At 42.4% G+C, this 25883-nt stretch overlaps 1 protein-coding gene across 1 annotated transcript in view; it reads right to left on the reverse strand.

The window, feature by feature from the left end:
- Positions 1-20550, reverse strand: part of lhfpl2a (LHFPL tetraspan subfamily member 2a) — a 41348-nt gene extending 20798 nt beyond the window's left edge. The window contains exons 1-2 of the mRNA XM_030065565.1: positions 20326-20550; positions 5055-5123 (exon numbers count right to left, since the gene is read on the reverse strand). The gene's annotated coding sequence lies outside the window, so the exon portion shown is untranslated. The remainder of the gene's footprint in view (positions 1-5054; positions 5124-20325) is intronic.
- Between the last annotated feature and the right edge of the window lie 5333 nt (positions 20551-25883).

Below are 25883 nucleotides of genomic sequence, written 5' to 3' on the forward strand. Positions count from 1 at the left end.
GATCAGCGCTGTGCCTGCACGTGTTACGTCACTTCGCCATTCAGCCAGCCTCATGAGGCTAACCAGGGCTCCCTTTTTAAAAGCCCCTGTGGAAAGTGATGGGAGCGGAGGACAGACATATGGAAAGATGGAGGTGATGGATGGACAGATGGAAAGATTGGTCTAGAAGGCTCTCACGAACGCCTATGGAGTTTCCAGTTGGGGAAATAATGACAGCTCACTGTGCAAAGCAATTAGATGCAGATTACCATGTGGACTGTGGAGGGTGCCAAACAAATGTATGCCTAAACCGGCAGAGTATATCATGGCATATAGCATATACATGCCTGTAGATGGTGTACACCTACCATATACATTTGATCTTATTGAGATTTCTCTTTACAGAGACTCGCATACTGACACACAGATATCAGTAACCTGGAACAATTTCAAAACCAATATCTACACGGAAAGCAAATCTACAATGATAAATGGATCTTGCGGAGTCTTTGCTACAGTACTATACATTTGCTGGTCCATGTAATCAGAGAAGGCTGAGCTCAGTTTGAATCTTAGTCCAGAGGGAGCAGCTATGACTATCTGGCCCTTTCAAGGCCACGCCTGCATGAGCCCGTCAACAGGCAGATGGAGACAGATGTTAAACATGCACAGGGGAAAGACGTGATTCTGCTGAGCACCATATGCAGCTCAGTCTGCAGCTGTACCCTGTGCCATCTCTTTTCATGCTTTCAGTAATGTGAATTTTTATCTGAATGGCCTGTAAAAATCATCAAAAGGCAAATGCCAGAGCTGTAAATATATAAAATCACTGGGTACTTCCAGAGGATAATGTTCAACGGCTTTTTTCTCTTGGGTTTGCTCATATCTTACCTGACAACCTCACATTTTATGCACACACACACACACACACACACACACACACATATATATATATATATATATATAAGTATATAGTCACATCTATCCATTAATGTAATAGCAGCTTTGGAGGTCAGGAGAATGACAAACTTCCCCAAAGAGGTCATGCCACATCATTTATGTTCATTAAAGCTCTTGTCAGCCATGCTTGCGGTTCACCATGTCTTAGTGTGGGAATATCATTTACGCAGCATATCTGCTAATTTATGAACTTTGCGGGGAGTGCTGCTGGAGCATAAACACACGGATGTGTTGAAGGTGAGGAAATCCCTCCACAGCTTTCCGCTGGAAAAGAGACAGGAGCGTGGGAAAGTGAGATGGAGGGAAAAGGAACATGAAGAATAAGCAGAGCAGTGTTGAGGCCTCTGTGTTGAACAAATCCCAGTGCTCACGGCCAATAGAGAATACACCTGTGAGAGATGAGGAGCTAACATGTCTGCCACGGGGGCTCTGAAGACTAATAATACCTCAAACTGCAAGGGAAGGACGGTGGGGTCATGAAGAAACAGGCGGCGTATGGAAAAAAGAAAACAATTTCACCTATCCCATGAGTCTTTCCGTAGTAGAAATACGTACATAAAACACAATAAAAACACAGTATACTGATATACACAAGTGGATTTGTGCGTTCCTGCACACACAAAAACAGACACACATATGTGTACACACATGTATACACACCTCCATTTGATCTCTGTGTGAATGGTCAACTATTTTCCCCTGGAAACATCTGTTTATACAATCTCAGGGCACTGTGTGTCAGGCTCTTCTTTCCCATCTCGCTCTCTCAATGGTGAAGAAGAGACTTCGGTAGGAAACACTGGATCGTACTTCAGCTGTGAGGCTGGGGAGGGAGAGGCGGTCACCAATCCCTGATATTGATATTGACCATCCAGCACTGTCCGAATGTTGAGCCCATGCCATGAAGGTTAAGAGGGTGATGGAAAACAAAGACCACCTGACATATTGCAGCCTGGGCTCAAAGTGGGTGGCCGACCAGGATAAGGACAGCAGGGTTTCATTGGATAGCCATCTTGTGAAAAGATCTCTCTCTGCTGTTCACCACAAAAGGAAGTTTCTTTCTCCTGGTTTGACTCCATCTGTGGGGCATCTCGGTGCAGTTAGATCTCAGCCCGTGCTGTAACGCAATGGGCTATTTGACATGAGGATTTAAGAGGCTGAGGAACAGAAACAAACAGACGGAGATAACATCCACCCCAGCGGCACGGTGCTCTTATAAAGAAATACCAGCAAGGTAACAGCACAAACATGACCACACCGCTGTTCACCGTGCATTTGTGAAAAACCAGAGTAACTGACCAAGCAAATCACAACTCCAAAACTAACCACTCGGCACTCTGTCTCTTGGTTCCTATCGTATTTCACTTGAGCAGAAAATTTTCCCTTTTTAACATGCAAAGTTAAAGAAAAGCCAAACACCGCTACAGTACTTGGATATCCAAAGTGGTGTTGCTAATTTCCTTGTATTTTCCAGTCCTGGTTCAAATAGTATCTGCCGCCTGAACACTGGTGACTACAGATTTCTGGCCAGCCTGATGTTGCAGATCTCTTTTCACGAGCTTCATCGTGTTAGAAAGTGAAAACATTCTACAAAGGGAAATGAAACTTTAGAGGACCATGCCAGTGATTTTGAATGTTTGGCCCATTTACTACAACTGTTCCACATTTTATATCACAACAAAATTTTCAAATTTGAATTTTTGGCTGAAACACCCACCTTACAAAGTTGTTGCCATTCATACACCACAGAACTGATAATTGGCTGTGTAAAGCAAATGTTTCCCTGGGAATTATGTTCTGGAGGGGGGTCTGTGTCACTCAATTTCAGGTCATCAAAACACCACAGTGCTGCTGCTTTTGGGAAAACTGGATGACTTTATTTAATTGATGGAAAACTGATGTGCATAAAGTTTGAAGTCCTTGAAAGTTCATTTTCATATCTCAGTGGAATGAATGGAGGCAAATGGCTGAATAAAAGGTAGGAAAAATGATATCAGGGTTCTAAAACACAACTGCTTACTTTGGGAAAATGTGAGCAGAAACATGAAATATATAGATTTTAAACTGAATTATGCTTTAAAAAAAAAAAAAAAAATCACTGGTATGGTCCTTTAAGAAACCAAATTCTTTACACCTCTTGTGTCAGGAATGGGAATGGAATGGGAGCCAAGGGAGCCCCAATACTTCTCCTCTGTTTCCCACTGTTAGACCAGCAGATTTGGGGGCCCTCAGGCCTAACACAGTCTCCATTATACTTAACCATTTCCAGCCCCGCCTTAGCCTCGCAAATAGCCACAGGGTCCTCAAATGCAGGAGGTTGCAGGAGAAAAGTCCTTCCACCTCAAATCCCCCCTCACTGGCCTAAGATATACTTCTGTTTGCCTGCCAGGACTCAGGAAATAAGCCAGTCTCACTCAGCTGAGCTCAGTGAATGGTATTTGGGCTTTCTCTGGAGGTCTGAGCATTGTTTTGCCTGAGTTTTGCGCTTGGGGACGAGTGCAGTTTAATCCAAACTTCCCTCCGGCTCTGACCTGTTGCTCCCACTGAGGTTCCCACTATAGCACAATATAACACAAGCTCCCCTGCAAACTGAGACCTCGCTGGCTGCTTTACGCAAACGCCCCCGGGGACAGACCCTGAGCGGTGTGGGCACTCCAGCCAGCCACTCCGAGGTTAACCTGATACTCTGCTCACATCAAAAGTAAGCACTCCTGAGGTGTGGGGGGGCTGTAAGTTGGCACCGGAATCTCCAGTTTCGGATAATAAAAGTATCAAGTGATATCATCCAAACTTCTTTCTGCTCTTGGCAAAACACATTAGCAGCGTGCGTGGGAGGTGCGGAGACGAGAGATGGAGACAAATGAGGGGAGAAGCGGAGTAAAAAGGAGAAAGTGGAGACAGAAAGAGGCGGTGGGAAAATGAGAAATGGACAAGTGTGTTGGTATTGTCGGACTGGTTTCGGGGAGCAAGTGAGATGTAAGTGCTTTCACTGGCAGACAAAGAGATTTCTTTTCATATTGTGTACCTCTCATGATCTCATTGTAGTGTCTGACAGTCACACAGTGTGACATTATACCGAAACACTGTGGACACAATAGCTCCTGACACTAACACACATGGAAAATCATCTGTGTGAAAAAGCTGACAGATCAAGATACATAAAAATATTCATGTCTCTTATTTTCAGAGCAAAGACCCAAAAGCTCCTCAGTGAAAGCAGTAAAAAAAAAAAAAAAAAAAAAAATCATGATAGTCGGTTGATGTTTTTATCCAAACTGCCTGTTTCATGATAAGATATGAGTGATTTTGAACTTGGTTAGAGTCAGAAATTACATTTCAGTGGCGCTACAGATGGATGTGTCTGATGCAGAATATACAGACACAGGAGGCTAGGTCGAAAACAAGACCCAGATAACAGGAAGTGGAACCCCTGACATGAGGTCTGCCTATTTTTGGAGCAAAGTGACCAGCTATTATTCTGTTTATTATCTTAGGGGGTTTCCTCTTTGAAATGACCTTCACAGGTGGTCCCGGTTCAATATCTCTCACTCCATTGTTTTCCTCCATATTGGAAAAATATATCTCCCCCGTTTCCTGCTGCGTCCAGATAAATAAACTAGGCGAACTTCCCAGTGTCAGGGTGACAGACAATAAAAACAGTAAGTGAACTGGAGGGTAAAAGGGTTGAGGTTGGCGTAGTTGCTGTCGTCGTTCACCTTTAGTTAACTCTGCTTTCGCAGGCCCATGTTACAGTGCACTGATACAGTAGCACTAGTGCAAACTGCTGAAAAAAAATCCTGTCAGATAACACCTGCCCAGAACAATAGAACCATGGGAAAGGCCTGCCTTTCCACTAGTTACAGACAGGTGCCAGGAACCCAACACCATAACAAGAAAAGCAGGAAAGCATGTGCCTGTTTGAATTGTTTGTCTGCACGACTCCTTTCAAGCTAAGAGAGTCATAGGTTTCCTGATTACATTTGCTATATGGGAGGCACATGTCAATTAAATGATGCAAAAAGGGAAAAAAAGAAACATCTGCTTGTGTCTTGTGGTTTTCTGTATGAGTCACTATGCTGTGGGTCTACAGTGCACACAAAAAATACAATACCAACCTCTTGTGTGGAATCTTGTGGCAGAGTCCTTCAGTCGGGTGACGTGAGAGAGAGCTCTGTCTTGACAATCTGGAAAAGCAGAAGGGATGACACACCTAAATCATGGAACCATACCATCTCCAGAGAGCACACTGGATAACTAAACAACAGTCGCTGTTGGCTCCACTACAAAATTTCTCTTAGCTGATGAGATTTTCCAACTAAGCTTGAGACTTGAGAGAGCTGGAGAGGGGCACCTGTGGAAATTTCTTAACTGTTTCACAGAGCGTGCGTATGAAAAGAGAAAAAAGGAAACATTAATGTCTGCATCCCTCATTTGAGCTTAGTCTCTGGGGCAATGTTGCATAATGTTTGGCAAAATATAATACACTGTACATGCATTATGTAATCCAAATGTGGCATGCAGGCTGTATTTCATTTCACTAAAGCAAACGTGTCAGGGGTGGCCTAGTGACATAATGGGTAAAGTCATATACCATGTGTGCATGGCAAGTTCAAGTCCCAGTCAGGACCTTTGTCATATATTAGGATTGCATTTTATTTATCTACACAGCTTTACTTAAAAAGTTACCTGATTACAGAGTACTAGTACTTATTCCCCACAATCAGATTTGTCAATAGATGCAGATAAAACTAAAAAAACGGATTCATTTAAATATGCAGTTTTTAATGCTTGCAGGACCTGTAAGATGACTTCTGATGGCCTAGGACTGCATCACCTTGCTTATTTATCACTTGAGGTTTATGTGGCATCATCCTGACGTGTGTGTGTGTGTGTGTGTGCGTGCGTGCGTGCGTGCGTGCATGTGTGTGTGTGTGTGTGTGTGAAAGCCTGTTTTAAGCCAGGGTGCCACTGAAAAAGAAAGCTTGCTCTCAATTGGCCACCCCTTAATAAATAAAGGTGATGACTGAATGAATGAATATTAATTTGGTACTTGCTATCACATACTGTTGAATACAGCACAAAAAGTAATAGCACAATAGCACTAGCAATACTCCTCCTCCTCCTCCTCCTACTACTACTACTTCTTCTAACATTAGTAGTTATCATAATGAAAATACAGCAACTGTAGTAAGAAACGAATCAATATCACTCAATGCCTTTAGAATTAACTAATGAAAATGAAACAGGACCACTGATACTCATCCAATTTGGCAGCTTCCTCCTTTCAGTGCAGGAAATCAAGGACACTTAAACTCTGCCCCCTTCTCACTCTCGAGACAGCTTCATCAGGCTGTAGACCATTAACTAATGGCTGACCCGGCTTCCTTTCCACTGGTATATTCAGGCCTTTTAGTGGATACTGACAGAGAAGCACTCAGCTCTGTTAATGGCCAATCCAATATTCTTTAAGTTCAATAGACGTAATGTTAAAATGACTGCAAAACCTCCTGCTGCCTTTGGGCAATTACAGCTCACAAACCATTTCCCAGAAAATAGAGGGACCAGAATGGATGACTGTAACTTGTAGCTCACCATAAAACTTTAAAAGGTACACCACAGAAAAATAAAGGTGCCAAATGCAACCAAAAAGGTTCCAGTTCAATGTCAAAGGAGAATCTTTTCTGCTTCCACAATGAACCTTTCAGACCACGGTTCATTTCTTTAAATAATTCAAAGGTGCCTAAAAGAGCCATAAACATCTCTTTGATGAACTGGCGATGGTTTGTCAAAGCAGAGACAAGAGAAAAGCTTTACAGCAATAGCAGTTAACTCTCATTTCTTAACAAAAAAATAATTCACGTGCCGACAGGAACTGAAGATTCTTCATAGTGGTGCTACAGGAGAACCGCTTCTGATTGCACAAAGAAAGATACAGGCCTTAGTCTTTAGATAATTCTTCAAAAAAGTCCCCAAAAGTGCTTTCAAAGAACTTTAACTCTAAAAAACCTATTTCAAAATACATCTTGTTGGAGCCAATTGATTCCTTGTTTTTTTTGTTTTTGTTTTTGTTTTTGTTTTTCAAACAAGGAACCATCCACTAAATAAAGTGGTTCTTCACATGTTCACAGGTTTTTCATGGAACCTTACAAGAACCATTTCATAACCATAATTTTTCTGTGTGTATATCTGATTTGACACCACTATGCAGTTCTATGCAGGAAGATGAAATGACACTGAAAGAGAGAACGGCAAGATTATCATCAGTACCTGAATCCAGCTGCTCCTGTGTTAACATTTGACCGACAATGCTCTCAGTTTATCTGCAGTAACCCCTCTGACTTATCACTAGAAGGGCATCAAGTGCACATAAAGCTTTTTCAGGCCTGACGAAAGGGGATCTTCTCACTGAGGCACCAGCTAGGATCTCATGACACCTGCCTGAGTGCCCGAAACACCCACCGTCCCAACACTGACATCATTATGAGGCTGACCCGCAGGTGCAGGTAGAGACAAACAGCCCTGAGGTTGTTTCTGTTACGTACGCTTGTGCAAAGTGATACTCTGAGAGAAGGGGGGAATCCTGTTTTGTTTGAAATATAGAAACTTAGCGTCAATTTTATGAGCAACGGAAAACAAGCAGCAGTCTGAGACAAAAGCTTTGGAATAATAAACATAGCGTAACACACACTGATATGGCTATTAAACAGTAGCTTGCAAAGCTGCTTTAGTCAAATCTGTCAGTCCTGCAGCAGCTTCACCAGGATCATTTCCATCATGCTGCTACAATAATAAACACCCTGACACTGTAACTAAAAACCTTATCTTGAAGTTATGTGTAATGTTCATGCAGATAGGATTTAAAGCTGCATATTGGGTTTGGAGGATCTGATATTCGCAGTGGATGTAGTGTGATTTAGTGTGTGTCTCTGCGTGTGAGCATGTAGAGATGTGATGACCGCTGATTAAGATTTAGTCAAAGAATTGTAAGGCATTCACCTCTGAAAACAAAATCTCCCCTGTTTTTCTGAATTACTGAGATAATTAGCCTTTCTCACAAATCTGACTTTTTTTAGGCTACAAATTCTGACTGGTCTCAGAATCCCAGCAGAGATAAAGTGGATTTAGAGCCGGATTTCACGGCTGCTTCCCAAATACCAGATTACGCGTCTTAAATGCTTTCCGGCTACTATGCCATGACTCAAGACACAGTCAGACAATATCTCGTTAATTCAGAAAAACAGGACTGACTTTTTCCCCTTTAAAACGTCTCACAGAATCCTGAGATAATTATCGCATTAGATTTTTTTTTCCTCGAGTGAATGCATCACACGTCCGTACATTCCTCCCAGTTGTTTTTGCTACGTCAGTCCAATGACAAGGTGGGGTCGTTGATAATAATCTCAATATGTTATTTTCATTTTCAAGTTCCATTAGGTTCTGTAATAAGAAGGGTGAGGTCCTTTGGGAATGACATGACTGTAATTTGTCGGTACAAAATTAGGTATGGCCTTCCACTCACTGTCTGATTAGTGATGTTTTGTGTTTAGGCCTGGAGGGCTGGCGTCTGCTGTAACCCTCAGATGAACCTCAGCAGTTCAGCAAATTTCCATGGTCTGGACTGTCTTCCTTAAGTGTTAAAATCTAGTCACCTAGTTGCCCCTTTAAAACACTGCCAAGACAAAATCCTTCAGTGCATTTCATCTGGGAACACTGAATACACCCACAGAGAGCCAACCCTGATGAAGCACTGTCCTTTTTTTTTAGCTAAAGCAATGTGGGATGCTGATGTTTGGAGCCGTGCTGATGAAACTGTTCCACAGGGACTGAGGCAAGGCATTATGTGGGAACCGGGGGGGCGTTTGTAGGCATGTTCCCTGTGGCCAACCCAACCACAAAGAGGTCTTTCTTATAACATTTAAGGGCTTTGGGGATGGGATAAGAGCTAAAGTTACACAGTTAACGATGGACCCCCCCCACCCTCCTCCTCCCATCCAGCTTCAACTGTGCCTCAAGCTGCACCGGGGCGAGTCAAGTAGCAAGGTGTGTATTCCGTTTAACCTGACCAAGGTTATCGTACTCATTACACGAACATCACAAATGGTTGCTCAGTAGCGTATGACTGTGAGATCCATCAACATCCCATAGGGCTGATATGTTAATCAGACAGGGATGAAAACAAAAGGAGCACAAAAAAGGTTTGGATACACACACATAAATGAAAAAGCGGAGGGCGGACTAGAAGGTGAGGAGAGGAGCTTCTGCAGAAAATGTCCTATCTTCCATCATCAAATCCCTTTTTCTCTTTTTCTCTCCCTCTTTATTTATTTTCTCTCTGGATTGTAATGAGAAGCCTGTGAAATTGAGAAACAAGCATTCACATGAGAGCGACCGGCTCACGATCCACATCCCTGGAGCTAACACACACAACTCAGGTGCTGGGAAGCATCCGGTCTCCAGCTTCCGATGCAGCATGCTTCCAACGGCACACCACTACAGTGCTATCTAACAGTAATGGTGATAGATTAAGTGACATAGTGGATGCTCCAGAAAGTACTAGCCTACACATAGAAACAGATTTCTCATGAGGAGGGTTAGTGGTAAGTGCTCCACAGTCTGACTCAGAAATGTGCAGCCACTCCTAAGCCTTTTGCTCTCGCACCTGGGAAAGAGTGCCCTTGTCATCGTAGAGGTCACCTATAAAACCGAAGCTTCTAAAGGACGAGCGGACAGTAAAAAAAAAAAACTGGATTTACCATTGTTAACCTTGAGGGAACATCTGTTTCTAAGTTTATAGAAACACAATGCATACTGTCAGTGTAAGCTGTGTTAAGAAAGCCCATGTCTTAAGGCTGAAAGTAAGTGAGCATTACAGCTGGTGTCTATTTATTCTATATAAAACAGACTTGACCAGTGGTGACCTTGTCACTGTACTCTGTGTAGCTGGTGTGTTCTGTCTGATCCTCAGGACCATTCAGCAGCAGCTCCATTTTTAATACATGTAGGACTTTTTCATGCACATGTAAACCTTTTCAACAAAGAGGGATGAATCAAAATGAAAGTGGAAGTAAAAGATACTAAACATCGGCATAAATGTACAGAGAGAAACTGTAAGCCCTTATGAATACTGTTTTTTTTTTCTTTTTTTGAGATTACTTTCTTTTATCTTTCTTGTCTTATGGATCTATAAGCCATATCACATTAGTGTGTGTTGTCCATCTGTTAATGATAGGTTAATAGTGGGTGTCTTATGACCATCACTTCATTCATTACATGTGTGAAAGACAGGTATCTATGGCCTGCACTGTTGTCAAGTGCTATGCTATATTATGGTTCTTTTACTTTTCTATTACTTTTTTTTTTAATTATTGGTGTGATACATATAATTTGTGTGTAATTTGTGTGCTTACTTCCAGTGATATGCTGCCTGGGTTTATTGTGTATCTTGTATAAAGTGTCTTGTATGTGTACATAAACAAACCAAACCAAACCAAACTAAAATGCTGAAACATACAAAGTACCAATACAACTAATTATTGTTGTTGAGAATAATAACCGTGGCCTGTTCCCACTCAGCTGGGCAGCTGTATTACATTTACCACACATTATTTTAGGAGCCAGTGCTGAGACAGAGGAGCTTTGAAAGCCTTGCCAGGAGCTCTTCAAAGAGAAGAGGAAAAACCTTTTTGGTTTCTGGTGCCTCTGCAGCTTCCGTTTGGGTTTGGGCGCGAGCTGGATCCGTCTGATAGAGAAAAGCTGTGAGCGGGGAAACCCAGACAACACTGAAACTGAAAAGATGAGTCTCATAATGTTTCGCACAACTGGAGTACGTGGTGAACTTTAAACTGAGAACTTTCAGTTTAAGTGAGGGAAAGCAAACAACCACCCTGATAGAGTAAGAAAATATGCTTTTCATCAGATCTGTTAGTAAAAGAGATTTGTTGTTGCTGGTTTACTTTTAACATTGGTTTGTAAATGGAAAATAAGATTCAGCAAGAAGACGTCCCTTTTTGATGACATCATACCACTAACGTCCGACTGTAGCTGCTCAGTTGGCCCATAATTCGCTCTGACACAAACACACATCCCTTTCCACTTTCACGATAAACATTTAACACTGCAGCACAAGCTGAGCCATTAAGAAAGGACACCATCTGTAAAGTAAAAACACAAGGTGTGTTTTACTCCCTTAGGCGTACGCTGATTACACACTCTGTACTAATGCAATGATTATCCACGCTCTATCCAATTTCCTCTTGTGCACGTGTGTGTGTGTGTGTGTTGCCTGTGAACCACAGACCGCACACAGCACACAGAGATGACATCACTTTGCAGTGATTACTGTAATAGCTCAATGTGAAGCATGGCATATGGCCACAGTGCATCATTCAGCCAGGTCCGGTTTGTAATTGTAATTACTGACCAAAAATAAAACGGTGTTGTGTAGCAAACACATGAGAAACAGAATACAGAGCGACATGGAGAGGGATGAGTGGAACTTTTAAATATTTTTCAGTGTGTTTGGGCCGATAATAAGGCAACCCAATATCATCACGTCACTGATTCACCGCAAATAAACCTGGCATTAATATATAAATGTCCTAAAATGTCAGCAGACAATATAGAGAGAGTTAGACAGACCATGAGCGAGTTTCTCAGAGCGATTTACAGTTAAAACTTTCCAGGGTCACAGTTGAAAAGACGTTAAAAATGGGTTCAAAAGTGAAAGTTTTTTCATCAAGCACTTGCAGACATTGATTAAATATTCACATTTAGACCATTTTTTTAGACCATGGGATTTGAAGTACTTCTATCTTTCAGTTGTTAACATAAACCATAAGCATTCAACCACCATGCTACTGCTCTAACTATTATGTGCTGATCCCATTTTAGGTTATATGTTGTCATTTGTACTATGTATATCACAATATCAAAGACAGTGGAGATAAGGATGTGTCTCCTGCAAACACCACAGGCTTAAAAAGATGAGGCAGGAAAATAATTTACATGTATATGTGCATATATGGCATAAAGGTACTGTTTTTCAACGAGTATCATAGTACTACAGTAGTCTCTCTTTTTTTAGATGAATGTATAGAACTGCTCCCATTACCATGTTCGGGAGGCTGGAATTTCATACACGACGTTTTATATGAAACATTTAATGCATTCAAATTCTTTTGTAGACTCTTTTGCAGATCAATATCACCTGTTTTTTTTAAGCCACAACTAAACAAATCATGTAATTGTTATTTAACAGATTTGTGTTCTGTGACATGTTGATGTCATAACCACATTTTAGCTGGCTGAACAGAGGGCGAAAAGAGGTCTTAAGACACGCAGACCGAATATCACCCAGTTGCCAACTAGAAATCAACATTGAAATTCTGGTTGGTGCTCACTGGGTATGTTTGAAAATGCAGAGGATATTCAACGTGTTATTACTCACAGTTAAAAGACTGATGGCTATTGTTTAAATTTATTTTTTGCAGTCTTTAATTAGAACCTTTAGTTAGTGTTGTTTAATTAAACAAAATCGGATATTTTTGCAGCTTTATGTATCTAAAATGTCTGGTAAACTCGTTCATTTTTTTCCTACTATTTTCTTGTCATTTCAGATGGGTTCGTAATACCTAACAGCCGCTACAATTGCATCCTTATGGTCTCTGTTATGACAAAGGGCAGTGGATAGGTGGGTAATTTCTCTGGATTGGATGTGAGCCAAGCTTCCCCCAGACATGATGACAAACATAATGGATCTAAGCGTTCCTCACGTGAGCGCTCAGCTTTTCAAAACTGCTCATGTGCCGCACAGTCTCTTGTGTTCATTAAACTCCGCCGTCATGTGTAAATGTCAGAAACGCTTCCATTCTGCGCGTCCCCTGCACTTGTAAGCCTTTGGTGATGCTCGTTCCCTCCCAGTAGCACAGACCATTTCCCCACAGGAATTTGATGGCTCTGGAGTAACAAGGCCATAATGGCTCCTTTAATGTGCCTAACCATCTAGAGAGCCGAGGATAAGATAGTGTTTACATGACCTGCGGACGAGCGACTAAACCACCTGACTCGGAGGAAGAATTACAACTCTCCCCTACTTGTAAATTGTTTGAGGAGTGGATGGAAAGCCTGAATGGATGCAGACGATGGCACAGGCAGCTATAAACAAGAGGTGCAGTAGCTGGTGGGCTGTCAGAGGAAGAGAGCGGCTGAGCATGCAGGAGCAGACAGGGATTGAGAGAGAGCGAGGGAGGGAAGGGGACGGGGGGGTACAAAGGCAGCTCCAGACGCCTGCCCCTGGGAGATGGATCACAGATGTCTGACCCTGGGCTGCTCCAGTTAATTGTGAAACAAAGCATTACCCTCTCTCTCTCTCTGTCTCTCCCTCTGTCTTTCTCTCATTTTCTGCTTTACTCGGTTCCTTTTCATCCCCCCTTTCTCTTTTCCTCTGAATCTCTTTTTCCCTCATGCCTGCTCTCCGTCTCTCTCCACTATTATTACTCCTCTTTATATGATTCCCTTTTCTCATGCTCATGTTTACTCTCCTTTTCTCCTTCTCCATGCAGCAAAGGACAGTGTAATCCTCACTGCCTTAACTCGGCAAATACCACTTAGGGTTGCTGAGGGCAGCCCAAATGACAACAGCAAACAAAGAAATGCCTCATTCCCTGCATTCTCTTTTCAAAAGCTAACCAAAAGCAAGTGAGCACAGCTTTGTAATGTGCAGAGAGAGAGAGATAACCACACGGAAATGCTGATATTAGAAATATTGCTTGGAACACACATCAGCGGTGCTGTTTCTCATGAAAAAATGTGAGCACTTTGGCGGGCACAGATAGCTCCACGACCGCAGTGAATTATTGTTGCACAGGAATGACTTGACTTACTAACAGAATTAGAGTAAAGCAAATACAGAAAGGAGGGGTTATGAAGTGAGCTCGAGGGAGAAGGTCAGGGAGTTGAGTTTGAGGTGAATCTGAAACTGTGTCAGTCCATGTCAGTGCGGATCATACCTGAAACTGAATTAAACAGGAGGGATCTGTTGACTAGCCAGTGGCTGCGTTAACTGGACTGGCAAATTCCTGTTAAATTCAATACGCTCAGTTCTTATCCATGGGGTGTAAGGACCGGAGCATTTGAGTGGATTATTTCACGATGTATAATCTCATTGAAAGACGGAGACCAGAATTAATCCTGAAAACTTTAGTAAAAAATGGTCTTCTATTGGTTTAATAAGTCTTACTCTTGTGTGCGTGTGATTAGGTCTGTCCATGGTAACCTAATCTAGTGTCATGAGCAACAGGTGAAGCCAGGCAGGTGACTAACACACACATGGAAATAAGATATTAGACAGAGAGAAAGATATTTATACGTCAGGTATGCGGGTGAAGTTACAGCATGAGCAAGTAAAACCCATTAACATTCAGTGAAGAGGCGTGTAAAGGGCTTTAACTGATGTGAGAGTCAGTCTCCTCTCGATGAGCTTACAAATATCCAAGAACTGGTTTCATGTACTTACATTTACTAAACTTTACTTTCAAAGTTACTGCACCTTGGACTAAAGCGACAGTTAAAATAGTAGTGTCCTCAGCTCGCCATGCGGCATTGTGGGACTGAGAATGACATACTTGATGTTTCCCTGGAATTTTGCCAAATGCCAGGGGTTTTCAAACTTTTTCATGTCCTGGACCCAATGTTGATTTTGAATCACCTGTAGATGCCCAAGTTAGAGTGATTCTACCCCACAGGGATGCTGATATGAAAAGGCACTTTGTTTTTGTCACATAATAAATAGTTTTGATGTCACTCTTGAACTAAAATTATTCAAAGTGGTGAGATTAAAACATAATGTTAAAATAAGCAGTCATGCATTTTTTGGATGGTTGAATTCTAGTGAATTAAAGTATAAGTGAAACTAAAGTTTCTCATTTTGCTGAGGACCTCACTTCAAAAACCACTGTCCTATACTTCTTATTGCAATAAGACCATCCTGACTGGCTCTATTCCCTAAAACTGCTACCTAACTAAGAGGCGTCTTTGCAAATGAGATAGACGCGTGTGTGTGTGGTCCCACAGGTGCAGTAACATTATCCCAACTGAGTCTAGTGGAGTGGACACACTCACCTGGATCTACCCTCCAGAGTCCTAATGCTACAAATCAATTCACAGCTGCACAGACCATTAGGCAGACCTTTGCCCAGAGACCAGGGCCTTTGGCTCCCAGGAAAAGTGAAGATTGGTGGAACCTTCCAATCAAAATGACAATCCTGAGGTCCCCAACAGTCTTTGTATCATATTATGGCAAAACACAAGGCATTTAACCCAGAAACGTATAACATCTGTAACACCTCTGATTATTCCTGGCCTATAGTTGAATTCACCAACACAGCTTAAAGGAGATTAACTTAGAGAACAGGAAATACAACACCTCAGTGAACAGCCTTGTAGTTTGTATGAGTCACTGCTAGTAAAACGTACTCTGCCAGGGGGGAGGATGCTGAGAAAGACAGAGCAACCGTTATGGCCGTTGGTCCTACTGGTGTGCCCTGGCTACCAGGGTGCAGCGTAGTGATAATGACCAGTGACAGCCTGCCAATCTAAACTAAAATAGGGTTTCCATGGTGCTGGTGAAACCAGGTCCCAAACAGAGGGATCAGACCTCTCTTTGTGAGCAGCACAGGCTCAACCCAGCTGGAGGCTCTCAGTCATCTCCAGCTCTAAAAGTCACAGCTCAGTGCAAGGACTCAGATACAGTTGGAGAGCTTTGCTGCTACAGGACAGGGCTTATCAGGCACCACAGTGAGTTACAGTGTTTACATGTAGCACAGAAATCTGTTAATGGGGCTGATGGTGCTGCAGTCCAAACGAAACAACCTCACATAAACACTTGTCTGACTACAGTAACCCGAGCAGCCTTATCCGTGTTGAAACTCCCATCTGGTTGAAGGGCCTGGACTACCCCTTTGAAGATCCATTCAGGAAAAGAATTACTATGTAAATGGATGATTATATCAGAAAACAAACTGCAACTAGCATTTCATCCTGTGTAGATGAAATGGCAATATCACAGTTTAGTTTAGTTAGAGGAAGTTAAAAGAATACAGCAAAAGATTGAGGCTGTACATTTTGGAGTTGCCCTGTTACTGAACACATGTGCACAAAATCTACATTTTATGAGGCAAATTTCAAACCCACGGATGCAAAGGGGAGTCAAAAGCACAAAGACTGTTCATCCTTGCTCATTTAATGTATATGACAACAGCTGAGTGTACTCCAACGGGATGATTTCACTCTGCAGACATTTAAGTGGCTACCCACAAGGACTCCTTTGCATATAAAGAGCATGCTCACTACAGCATTAAGCCTATGTTGATAGGTTGGTCAATTCATAATCTCTCAATCTGCATAATTGCACTCAGTGCCTCCTCTTTCAAGCAGGACTTGGAAACCAACAGCGACAAGAAGCATACTAATCATGTCTTTCAGCTGCGACAGACACACAAAGCACAATCTTGTGTAACCTAAGCCTTTAATATTGTTCAAGACCTACATAAAGCGCACAAAGAAATAACCTACAACACCCGTACATGATATTGCTGTTTTACCCAAGGCGCTTACTATTGTGACACGCCATAACCTTTCAGGATTAGCATACAGCTGCATGCAGCCAGGTCACTCCAGTTCCAACTAATCAATATTTAAACATGAGAAGTTAACATCTGCCACAGCGCCAAACCACAAAGAGAATGAACAGCTGGCAGAGAGGAGCACTGGAAAAAGCAATGTTGGGTTGCAAGAGAAATGCAGGCGAGAGAACACTGAATACTACAGAACATCATAAAGTTACTCCGAGACTAGATAACGTGCTGAAGGCCAGCTGCAAAGCTCGCCGTCCGTCTGCCGAACATTCCCCTGAGACTGACCCCCAGTTTGCCACAAAGGAACAAAACCCAGCGCAGCTTTGCTTGTTTCACCAGACAGAAGGGACCCTCCCTTGTCCTGCCCCCTCACCTCCCTCTGTCAGTCAGTTCTTTCGATGTCTCTTTCTAGGATGGGAGGGGGGCCTATACAGCCTTACAGACAGCCCTCCATTGATGGAGGAACAAGGGTGTGTGGGGTGTGGGGGTAGAGGGGCTAAGTCTTTTGTTATTGTGAGGACCCCACCCTGCTGGCTTCCCAGTAAACAGCAGGCTGGAAAGTCCTGGAGGCAGATGTACCCCCGGTAGAGCCTCATCTCTGGGAGCCACAGGGGACAGAAGATGGAGGGAGGAAGAATGTGTCAGAGTGAAAAGAGCGACCAGGAAAGTACACAGCTCCACAGAATAGCAGGAGAGAGAAGAGAGAAGGGTGATTAGCTCCAACGCTGCCTAATCTAATCAGTGTGCATGACTGCCCTACAGTGGAGCATGGAAGGGGGAGAGAGACAAAGAGAAACACAGAGAGAGAGAGAGAAAGAGAGAGAGAGTTGGTCTAATGTTAAGTATCATTCAGAGAAATATGGAGGGTTGTGAAAGCTGAATCAGTTGTTTCAGAGCAGGAACAGGAGGCCACATGGGAAAGGTCATCAAGTGAAGGCTGCTGGACATTGTCACATTTCACGTGGACATGGCATGCCCTGAGCCCCTGTTTTGCTTTTCGACAAGTCATAAAACAACTAACTCGCCACAGGTGGTATGGAAAGTTTAGAAAAGGGGATTCTGCAAGCAGATGTACATAAATGCATGCACACTAACAATGCACATATGGTGTGAGTGAGGAGAGACGAGGAGGAAGAGAGGCGACAATGGAAAACGTCAGATGACAAAGACTTGCAGCTGCCTTTCTTTTTCCTCCGTGCTGTGCGCAGACTATGAGAGAGACTTTTCCAGAACCAATGAAACAGGCCATCTCTGAACTGAGCCTATGAAAAAACTCGGACACACGGCTGCTTTTAATTCAATCAAAAAGGCTCCTTTTAGAAAGCCCTGGAACAGAAAACCCTATAACGTAATTTGACCTAGTTAAAATTTGCCTATATCTTACAACAGGCTCCCTCACACTAAATCAGCTTTATTGGCAATCCTTAGGCAACACGACACATCATGTCATTTGCTGGTTTGATTAAAGCACTTCCTGCCACTCTCCTGTTCAAAGTCGTGTTGGCCGCCCTCACACAGGAACTGAGGAACACTGTGGAGTGACATAATGCGCAGAAACGTTTTGATTGCCATATGTCAAAAACAGATGCTGCTGAGACAAGTGAATATTCTCTCTTATATGTACTTGCTCTATTTAGAACTGTGACCCTTGGTGCGAGGGAACACGATGCAAATAAAACAGCCTTGTTATCATGGCTATCTACTGTAGGATATCCACAGTGGGGCCTTGCCGCACCAAAACTGTATTCCAGATGTTGAGCCTGGCCTGCCTGAATCATCTGGTCTAACCTCTGACACAGGGGCAGCCATTTAATTAGTGGATTTCACACTCTTGTCATGGTAACGCACTGGGCCTGGGCTCGGTTTCAAGCACTCACTGATAGTGCCTGGGTCTAATTCAAGAATATTTACCCTCACATGATCATAAGAGCAAGTGTTTATTTCTGCACCATGGCATGTGTGGGGAAGGTGCGCAGAAACTCGTGCAACTGAGAGTCACATAAATAGTCTCCGGCATCCTCAGCTAATGACGAAAGCAATACCATCAAAGCCCAGAAAAGCCAAAGTTTGAAGGGCAGATGATGTGGTCTCTATGAATTGGTTAGCAGTTAAACTTGTTTCTTTATGTGATGTTGGAAGAATCGCCGACTGCACCAGTGTGTGCACCAGGCAAAAGGAGGCTGGTAATATTTTTTTTCCATGCTTTGAAAGTTTACCGTTCTATTTGGGCAAAGGAAGAAGAAGAAGAAGAAGAAAAAAAAAACATTAGAGAACTTTTCCGAAGCAACTGTGCTGCTAGCCTGCCAAGAGAGAAAAACGCATGTACTTTTTTGCTTTTCTTGTGGCCAAAAATGAGGAGAGGAGCGTGCACCAGGGTCATAATGAGTGAAGCCCAGTTTGCTTCAGCTTTTTAATAGGCCAAACACAGAAACCCTGAGGAACCACGTGCATTGGCACATAATCTCAAACCATTGCCAGCAGTCAAAGGCGGGCGGGCTGTAACCGACTGCCATCTCTAATGTTAAAGTCACTCACTCGGTGATGACCTAAGCATCATTAAACATCTAAAACCTCAGCTGTGTGACTTTAAAATATGGAAAATGAAAAAGAAATGGCTCACTCTAATTACAGAATGTAGCGTGGACCGGTGATCTAGACCACACAGTAGCTGTGCTGCAACAAGTTCAGAGCTGGCCATAATGTGCCAGTTGTACAGTATACAACAGTGCATCCAAACTGATGCTATAAAAGTACAAAAAGTGGTGATTACATGCATCTATATAGTTAAATCCACAAAAAAAAAATCACATGGTATAGGACAGTTAAAAGTGGTCAGTGATGTTCCACCACAGACTGACATTTACAATACATACTCACTCATTATATCTCAGACCACCTAGTGAGCATTGTGACAGTTGTCTAGAGTTAAGAGCGCAGGTGAAAAGGAAATCAGTGATGGCTGGGTAACATAATTATGCAACAGAGACAGTTCCTACAGTAGAAGTAGACAAAGACACCTTCACTCAAATTAGAAGGAGCTCAACTCTCTCTCTCTCTTTTACCAACAGAGGCTGGAATACAGGTGGACTCGGGACAGGTTTTCAGGGATTAACAGAGAACAGGAAAAAAAAACAAAACAAAACATTGAGACCACTTTCCTCTTGCAGCAGAACAGATTATGACCAATTTGTCCATTGCACAGGTAACACTCACTAAAACCAGCATCAGCTCCTGGAGAGTGATGTTCTTGACGGGGCTTGTATGAAAAATGAAAAGTAGGTGAATGAAAAACTCCAATTTGAGCCCCTTGTCATCTGTTTGTATCTTTTTTTAGCCTCAAAATGAATGAATACAATGAGCCAGATCGAGCTGTGTTATTAAACTAGGAAGCTGTTTTATTTTGAAACAGAATAAAGATCACAGAATAAAAGGGAGGAGACTCGCTGATGAGGCTGTAATAAATGGTACTGGGCTCTTTGGAGTCCCATGAGCCGCATTGCCTGGCAAAGCATCAGTCTGGTCGGCTTTCCTGCCACGAGTTTCCCCTTCAGCAGAGAAAATGCCACAGCTACACGACCTAGAAATGTGCGTGTGGGGACACTCTCAGCTTTCATTTCACACTTTCAAGACGATTCTCCAACAGAAGTCTCTATAAAGAAAGCATTGCTATCTGTAACATTTATTTGCTAAAGGGATCATTTTAGTCTGTAATGAGTTCAGAGGAGCGTCTTTTCAGTCTTGATCACGGACTTACGCGTTATTGCTGGCTGTACAACTTGAAGCGATGCCTCTGGAAATCCAGCCGGCTCACGGATCTTCTTCTTTTCTTTTTCGGTTTGCACAACTTTATCTTTTGGGTTCAGTCCTCTCTGTTTTTTTCCCTGTCTTTTCTCTTTACTCAGTGTGTCTTCCCCCACGTTTGCTCCGGGATCGCGGGCGAGTGAATGGCTCCGTCCCTCTGCCCTGTCTGCATTTGGGATGGGAGTGACTCTACCCCGTTGCTCCCTCCCCCCATCTACCAATCACTGCCTCAAAGCAAGTCCAATATGACTGCTGTAAATAAATACATGGCTTTTAATGGACCGTGTGTGGCCTTTGCATTGTTTTGGGTGGTTTTGGCCACTGAGGCTGTATAAGAGCAGAATGAGGTCCCTCCTCGTGCAGGAAAGTGAGAGCTGTTTGGTGTGTGTGTGGTGAAAGGGGAAAGGGGGAAACCCTGCTCCAAAGTGTCCCATATCACTGCTGGGGCCACAGGTATGATTATGGACGCCATTACTCAGCTCAGTGATTAAATAATATTATTTATGGAAGTGCTGTGTCCTCATGTTTTACACTGCACATGGCACTGCAGTGATGTTTCACTTTGGTATAATACACAAATGATGCATACAAACATACAAAATACAGGCCTGCTGTCTGAAAAGGACACCAAATTGTCTTGTTTCATCTAAGTCATAGAATAAGGTTTCAAAACTAAGGTTAAAATAAGGTAAATTTTACAACTTAGATAAATAAGGGTTTCAAAACTCATAAAAAAGGAGAAGTGGCGACCAGCAGTCTCTCAGTCTGAGTCGCCTTGTTTTTTTGTTTTTTTTTTGGTTGACAGGTCATGAACTCCTTTAAAAGGAAAGAATGCTAAAAGGTGAACTTGTTCAAACAACGTGGGATATTCCTTTAAACTTTAAACTGATAATTTGCCCCAGCTTGCATGCTGAATCATGGAGAGACTCTACAGCAAAGACTGAGCACTATTTGAAGTTGTTAAAAAAAATGGGGCTGTCTGCTCATAATCGCAAAATGCTCCTTGATTTCCATCTTTATATGCAGGTTTGAGTAACGCAAGTGGTAATCACTCTTTTTCAAAGGTGGCTGTATTATGACAGGCGTATATAGTGCATATGCAGGACATTGCATTTTTTAAAAGCAGATTACTGCAATTACATGTAGTCTGTTACTTCACAGCCCTGGCTGACATTTGGGAGGCCTTTGGGTCAATCTCCATCTTAATCTTAGTCATAGGCTTTATTGGGAGGCCAACAGCTGAGCGAAGCCCCACGACAAATGTCATCCAACGCAGATTGCTCACATTCTGAAGACACAAACTATTCAGGGCTAACATGTCCGTCTGTGTTGCATGGCACAGAAAGACGTGTTTAGCATTACTTCCAGACATGTGTTAATGCATGTGCCATCTCCCATTCAGAAGCTCCAGTCCTCTATTCTTGGCAAGTTCAATAGAAAGATATGGCGCCCCATTCATAGAAGGCATAATGCAAGGGTGTGCTGGTGCCCCATTGAAAAACAGGAATGGTATGAAACAACAACTTTTGTATATTCATGTATGCTTTGCACGGCAAGAGACGAGTGTGAATGGACTATTCTGAGACTGTTGTGACTAGGAGGGGAACAACTGGTGCCAGGGTCTCCGTGCCCTCTTATTTGTGCTCCCTGGTCAGTCCAGTGAGTCTTGAATGAAGTGAAAACACAAGGAAAGTCTCATGACTTAGTTAGGGAGCTTTGCCGTGGCTAAACTAGTCTGTGGTTATTGGCAATAATAACAACCCTGATGTTATCCATCCAGCTCTTGAGGTCATTGTGGAAATACTCCCACTGACCTTCAGAGGAGCAAAATAACAACACTCCACACCAGATGTACAACAATTATCCATGCTACATGACTGATTCCTCCAACAAATTTAGTTTTCACGGAGCTACAAGGTCAGAAACCTCACTGACAACTGAATGAATGAATCCACATATTCAGACTGTAAATATAATGACAAATGTAGGTCATCTAAAGTCTCACATCTTTTTTTGTCAATGTTTTGATGTAATGAGTACAGAGATAGACAAACATCACAGGCATTCGTCAGTCTCTGTTACAGGATAAGATAAGGGAAAAGGGCAGTCTCATATTTCATGGATGTACTTAGAAACCAGTTTGCGCCAAAGTGCCTTTATTATGACTGCAAACATGGGGGGCATGGCTTAGCTCTGAGCACATGTCTTTTCTAAAGGTTACTGACTGTAATTACCCTTAAAAATGATTATACGGTGTGCATACTGGTGGATGAATAGATCTCACCTATGTGAGAAGGTGTAACAGCAACATGAAAGTCACATATATAGGCTAATAAATAATCATTTGCATGGTAACCTACAGTAGATAAAATCATTACTGAATTATTACATGTCATATTTTAATATTGTGTGCATATGTTCATTGTTAAAATTGTCTTTTTTACTGCAAAAGGAAATCTTTATGGAAAATCATTTTTGGTGCATCACAGTGATGCGTTTCAGACATCGCAGAATGATTGCTACGTCATTTTAAAATTTTGATTATTCAGTTTGAAAATTAGATTTACAAGAAAAAGCAAATAGCAAAAAAATACCTGAAAATTAGAAAAAAAAAAAAAAAAGAAAAAAAAAGTGATGCTGGATCAGTTTTTTGTGTTTAAAAGGTTGTGACATGAGCTTTTCACAAGCTTTTAAATTATAATGAATTTAAAGTGTTCTACATTTTGCTGAGGACCCCCTGGAAGATGCTCAGAGAACCCTGAAGGGCTCTGAACCCTAGTTTGAAGACCACTGGCATAGAGTGTCTGATTGCAAAGCGGTTGTGGGAGGCTCCCTGAATTTTTTTTTTTTTTTTTTTTTTTGTGTTAGGTGTGATGAGCTGTTGGATTTTCCCCCTTCAAGGCTCAAGGTTCAACACATTCCTGGCTGCACTGGTCAGTATGATTTTAATCTGTTTTCACAGGCAGGCGGCACAGACAGACACAATCTTGTTTGGAATTCCTTTTTTTTTTTTTTAAACTGAGAGCAGCAGAGAGTGGAGACCTTCACTGTTACAGAGTCTCCTTGTGGACATACCAGAGAGGAATCAAGGGTGGCCCGCATTGTATCCCACATGTGCTCACCATAGAAACATCTGAGCCTCATCCTGGCTAGTCATATCTTCACTTTGTCATATCTTTCAGGGGCATCAGCCAACAGGCAGTTTGATGGCAGATTTAGCTTTGTCACAGCTGAAAAAACAAACGTGAGGGGTGGATCTGCGTCACAGCCCGGCCAATCACAGTGTTGATTCAGCAGAGCCAAATCAGAGTGGAGTGTGTTTGTGACACCACGAGGCAGACTTCACAGGGCTAAGTCAAAGTGCAGGATTAAGTGTGAAAGACACACCAAAACCACTTTGAAAAGTATGAGGAGGAGACGAGTTGTGACACCGCTGAGGTTGGCTGCTCGTAATCACAAGGACAGGATGGAATAACTTGTCAGGGGTTAGTTCACCACAGACGGGGTTTGTGAAGTGCCGTCGTGCCTCAAAAAGTGGTTTGCAGCTGAGCTGAGAAACTTGCAGCCCTCGGTTTCAAATGAATGGGAAATACTGTCAACATCTAATTAGATAAACTATCCCATCATGTTGAAATGCAGAGCTTTGATTGTAGAGTAAACTAACAGTACAAGCTACAGACAATTTATAGCCTCAGCAAAGTATTTTCTCAGAAATGTAAAATAATCATGTGGTATTCTGGCAGTTCTCTACAACCACAATTCCCTTTTAAACTCCTCTGTATCACACAGCATCTCTTCAAGAAGTGTCACTTTGTCACAAAATTAATTGTAAAGATGTATCAAAATCAAAATAAAACTATAAGCACATTCCATTTGTACATATATTAGCAGTCTTGAGTGTAAATTAGGCTTACAAAATTGTGTGGCATCACTAAAGTCGCCCAGGGCATGAGTTTGAGTTTGAGTTTATTAAGATCCCCATTAGCTTTTGCAGAGCATCAGCTATTCTTCCTGGATTAAGGATTACTGCATAATTTGCCAAAATGAAATATCACCTCTACATCCCCCACCAGTCATTTAATAAGCCCATAAAAAGCCCCTGAAAATAATCTCTGCTCATCAGTATGACATATTTTGAGTTTTTTTTTTTTCCATGAAAAAAAAAATCCCTTTGGCAACCATGCCAAGAAGTACACTTTTAAGGAAAACTGATTAATTCACATTAGGAACTGGCTAACGTCAAATGGTCGCACAGCTCTGATGTTCTCCCTAGTAACCAACATTGTTGTTTGCCTTGCTCAGCTGTCAATCAAGTCACATGACAGGTCAGAGGTCACAGCCCACATTAGGACAGGGCAGTCCCTTCTCCGCAGGGGGCATTTCCTGTGGTAGTCTGCATGCGGCTGCCCATGGGAGGTCAAACACCAGGAGCCAAAGGCCAGAATGGGTATATGTTTTAAAGAAATTAGTTTCTCCTGCTCAGATTACAAATATGCAAATTATCACTGTGGAAAGGATTAATGTTAAGCATTTCAACAGTTCACCATATTTTCTATAATGAGATGACTTCAGCAACTCAAGTATCACTGGGAGGCTGTGCATGATGAAAAAAAAAACATTTTGCTGGCAACCTTGACTACCATAACTACCACACAAATCAAAAATCTCCACGGAAACAGTACATTTGTGACTGTGTAAATGAATGGCACCTGGGTGTTACGTCTTATGTCATCATTAGGGATACCTGAGGTGCTCAAGAAATTCCTCACTTTTCTAACCTCTGACCCGAAATAAACCGCAAACCCATTTAGCACCAACTCATTAACTTCAAGGCCACGGCAGAGGAGAAGAAGTCAGCTAAAAGAAGTGCTATTTTCTAGGTCGGTAGGCTCAGTCAACATAAGGAATAAAAGCTGTCAAAACTGTGCATAGAACAGAGGGCTACTGAAGGAACAGTAGCTTTCACAGAGTTAATGTGAAGTGATTCCCACGCTCTGCTTGGTTTAGGCACGTGGTCAGTAAGGCGAGGGTGCCACGCTGTAATTGTAGTGTGAATACGGCTTACCAGCAGCATGATACCCCCACCCCCCCACATTCACACACACACACACACACACACACATACACACACATACACACACGGACACACTCACGCAATACTGAAACTGAAATGACGACATCATTGCTTGGTAATTTCTTCCTTTCTTGGACCAGGTGAGTTATGGTCTGCTGCCTCTGTGTGAGTATGAGTTTGACACACAGCAGGGCCATGCGGCTTCTTAACAGTAGATGAATGAAGTGTAAATACCTCAAACAGCAGGGTGATGGTCTTAACAAATGAGCAACATGTGTAGCAAACAGAATTTACATAACAGCTTTAACTTTGCTTTCAAACCTGGGGGATCAGGAGCGATGAGGATAGCAACAACTGTCAGTCAACTGATGATGTGGCACAATGCCGTTAATGATGAGTTTCTTACAGACTGCTGAATAAAGAGCCAAAGCAAAGCA

Source organism: Myripristis murdjan, chromosome 12 (genome assembly GCF_902150065.1).
Source record: "Myripristis murdjan chromosome 12, fMyrMur1.1, whole genome shotgun sequence".
NCBI lineage: Eukaryota > Metazoa > Chordata > Actinopteri > Holocentriformes > Holocentridae > Myripristis > Myripristis murdjan.